The 4,294-nt window shown below is 37.0% G+C and overlaps 1 non-coding gene across 1 annotated transcript; it reads left to right on the top strand.

Annotated features, from left to right (window-relative positions):
* The first annotated feature begins 2,919 nt into the window (after nucleotides 1–2,919).
* Nucleotides 2,920–2,991, top strand: TRNAC-GCA. Its single transcript has one exon. It is a non-coding gene; the product is annotated as a tRNA-Cys (tRNA).
* Nucleotides 2,992–4,294: the final 1,303 nt, after the last annotated feature.

Raw genomic sequence — 4,294 nt, 5'->3', positions numbered from 1 at the left:
CAGTGTTTCCATCCAACCATCCCCTTCTCCTCCTGCCTTCAATCTTTCCCAGCATCAGGGTCTTTTCTAATGAGTCAGCTCTTCACATCAGGTAGCCAAAGTATCGACATTTCAGCATCAGTCCTTCCAATGAATATTGAGGACTGATTTCCTTTAGGATAGACTGGTTGGATCTCCTTGCAGTCCAAGGGACTCTCAAGAGTCTTCTCCAACACCACAGCCCAAAAGCATCAATTCTTTGGCACTCAGCTTTCTTTATAGTCCAACTTTCACATCCATACATGACTAATGTAATAACAATAGCTTTGACTAGATGGACCTTTGTTGGGAAAGTAATGCCTCTGCTTTTTAATATGCTGTCTAGTTTGGTCATAATTTTTCTTCCAAGGAGGAAGCACCTTTTAATTTCATGGCTGCAATTACCATCTGTAGTAATTTTGGAGCCCTCCCCCCACCCAAAATAAAATCTGCTACTGTTTCCACTGTTTCTGTGTCTATTTGCTTTGAAGTGATCAGACCAGATGCCATGATCTTAGTTTTCTGAATGTTGAGTTTAAGCCAAATTTTTCACTCTCCTCTTTCACTTTGATCAAGAAGCACTTCAATTCTTCTTCACTTTCTGTCATAAGGATGGTGTCATCTGCATATCTGGGATTATTGATATTTCTCTCAGCAATCTTGATTCCAGTTTGTGCTTCATCCAGCCCAGTGTTTCTCATGATGTACTCTGCATATAAGTTAAATAAGCAGGGTGACAATATACAGCCTTGACTTACTCCTTTGCCTATTTGGAACCAGTCTGTTTTTCCATGTCCAGTTCTAACTGTTGCTTCCTGACCTGCATACAGATTTCTCAAGAGTCAGGTCAGGTGGCTTGATATTTATATCTCTTTAAGAATTTTCCACAGTTTGTGGTTATCCAAGGCAAATTTGGCCTTGGAGTACAGAATGTAGCAGGGCAAAGGTTAATAGAGTATTACCAAAAGAACACCCTAGTTGTAGCAAACACCCTCTTCCAACAACACAAGAAAAGACTCTACACATGGAAATTACCAGATTGTCAATACTGAAATCAGATTGCTTGTCTTCTTTGCAGCCAAGGATGGAAAAGCTCTATAGAGTCAACAAAAACAAGACCAGGAGCTGACTTTGCCTCAAATCATGAACTCCTTATTGCCAAATTCAGACTTCAGTTGAAGAAAGTAGGGAAAACCACTAGACTATTCAGATATGACCTAAATCAAATCGCTTATGATTATACAGTGGAAGTGAAAAATAGATTTAAGGGGCTAGATCTGGTAGACAGAGTGCCTGAAGAACTATGGACAGAGGTTCGTGACATAGTATAGGAGGCAGTGATCAACACCATCCCCAAGAAAAAGAAATGGAAAAAGGCAAAATGGTTGTCTGAGGAGGCCTCCAAACAGCTATGAAAAGCAGAGAAGTGAAAGGCCAGGAGAAAAGGAAATATATACCCATCTGAATTCAGAGTTCCAAAGAATAGTGAAGAGAGATAGAAAGCCTTACTCAATGATCAAGGCAAAGAAGTAGAGGAAAACAATAGAATGGGAAAGACTAGAGATCTCTTCAAGAAAATAAGAGATACCAAGGGAATGTTTAATGCAAAGATGGACTCAATAAAAGACAGAAATGGTATGGACCTAACAGAAGCAAAAATATAAAGAAGAGGTGGCAAGAATACACAGAAGAACTATACAGAAAAGATCTTCATGACCCAGATAATCACCATGGTATGATCACTCACTTAGAACCAGACATCCTGGAATGTGAAGTCGTGTGCCTTAGGAAGCATCACTACGAACAAAGCTAGTGGAGGTGATGGAATTCCAGTTGAGCTATTTCAAATCCTAAAAGATAATGCTGTGAAAGTGCTGCACTCAATATGCCAGCAAATTTGGAAAACTCAACAGTGGCCAGAGGATTGGAAAAGGTCAGTTTTAATTCCAATCCCAAAGAAAGGCAATGACAAAAAATGCTCAAACTACCACACAATTGTACTCATCTCACATGCTAGTAAAATAATGTTCAAAATTCTCCAAGCCAGGCTTCAACAGTACATGAAACATGAATTTCCACATGTTCAAGCTGTTTTTTTTTTTTTTCAGATCAGAAGTATATAAAATAATTTTAAATTTGAAAAAATAATTTACAATCTTAAATATTAATTGATGATTCAGGGCTAAGTTTGTTGTCAGTTATTGAGTTCTTAGTGATGCCAGAAGCTAGGCTTTAAGGGGTATTATATATAATAAATACCTGCTTTAAGTGGTATTATATAATATAAATATCTGCTTTCAGTTCAATTCAGTTCAGTTGCTCAGTCGTGTCCAACTCTTTGCGACCCCATGAATCTCAGCACGCCAGGCCTCCCTGTCCATCACCAGCTCCGGAGTTCACTGAGACTCACGTCCATCGAGTCAGTGATGCCATCCAGCCATCTCATCCTCTGTCATCCCCTTCTCCTCCTGCCCCCAATCCCTCCCAGCATCAGAGTCTTTTCCAAGGAGTCCACTCTTCACATGAGGTGGCCAAAGTACTGGAGTTTCAGCTTTAGCATCAAAGTGGTACTATATATAATAAATACCTGCTTTAAGTGATATTATATAATATAAATATCTGCTTTAAGTGGTATTATATAATATAAATATTATATAATTGGTATTATATTATAAATATTATATAAGTGGTATTATGTAATATAAATACCACTTAAAGCATAGCTTCTGACATCTTCTAAGAACTCAAGAACTGACAGCAAACTTAGCCCTGAATCATCAATAAATTTTTAAGCTTGTAAATTATTTTTTCAAATGTAAAATTATTTTATATACTCTGATCTGAAAAAAAAATGCCAGAAGCTATGCTTTAAGTGGTTATTATATAACATAAATGTGTGATTCCCTGGTGGCTCAAACGGTAAAGCATCTGCCTGCAATGCAGAAGACCCAGGTTCAATCCCTGGGTTGGGAAGATCCCCTGGAGAAGGAAATGGCAACCCACTCCAGTACTCTTGCCTAGAAATTCCATGGATGGAGGATCCTGGTGGGCTACAGTCCATGGGGTCACACAGAGTCGGACATGACTGAGCGACTTCACAATAATATAAATAGTATGCAGATTTTTTTATGTCTGAGCCACCAGACAAGCATCAACACACTAGGACTGAGAATGTTATTTTCTTGGGTTATCAATATTACAGAGCCAATGATTTAAACTCAAGGGCTTCAAAACTCATGCTTTATTGTAGCCTGTGCTTATTCAAACTTGGGTTAAGCTGAAATTTCCAAGCTATGTTGTAAATTATTCTAACTTAACTATGTAGTTATTTTTTTTCTTTTTAATAAAATTCCAATTCTTACACTTTAGGTATTTGTTTGAGTCCTTATAACTTAATTCTTACTCACATCAAACTATCAAGAATTATTTTTGCCATGTTATTGTTCTACTCAGTTACTTTGGGAATTAGACGTTTCAATTGCCATGCATATCAAAATACCTTTTCTATGTGTTTTATAATAGTTGAGAAAGCAAAAAGTCAAATAATGACTTGTGTCACAATTTTTATCTTTTGGAAAACAATTCCACATGTCTAAAATATCACATTAAAATGAAATCTTACTAAGATTTCTATGATAGTGGCAGTTTAATCCATTCAGTACCAGCAAGTCAAGTAGTCATGATTTCCAGGGAAGAATAAGGCATGGACAGAGATAACTAAAATGGTGTTATCTCACTTTCTTTAACATAGAATGAGAATCTGGTATCCTGCATGGCCCATTCCTGGAGGAAATACCATAAGAGTATGACTGAGAAAGAGTCTGGCTTATACGGATCCCTGATCCAAGAAAGATACACAGAAGCATATATGCATGGACCAAGTCCTCTCCAATCTCAAAAACCAAAACAAATACCCAAATTTAAGATTGGTGAGTAAGTACACTTTTTCCTGTTACCTTCATAAAGGATTGAAAACTTTCCTGCTACTATATATGCTCAGCTGGGCTTAGACCATGTCTGAAGTGCTTTCTAGGTCATCTAGCAGGTTATCCTGAACTCCTATGAATTCAGATCAACAAGTAATATACTCCTAATCTTGGTAATATAGAGAAATTTTTAAAAAGAAAAGAAATCCCCACTGAAATGTGTACAATTGATAATAAAATAAACATTATTTTCAACAAGTAAGTGAAGTTTAAAAATAAAGTAAGTATCATGCTGGTGGTAAACCTGGAAATTAAAAGGCAAATTATCTGAAATAGGACTGGTCCTAACA

Source organism: Bubalus bubalis, chromosome 13, assembly GCF_019923935.1.
Source record: "Bubalus bubalis isolate 160015118507 breed Murrah chromosome 13, NDDB_SH_1, whole genome shotgun sequence".
Lineage (NCBI taxonomy): Eukaryota > Metazoa > Chordata > Mammalia > Artiodactyla > Bovidae > Bubalus > Bubalus bubalis.
Note: the sequence above shows the minus strand (reverse complement) of the source record. Positions and strands in the feature narration are given on the sequence as shown.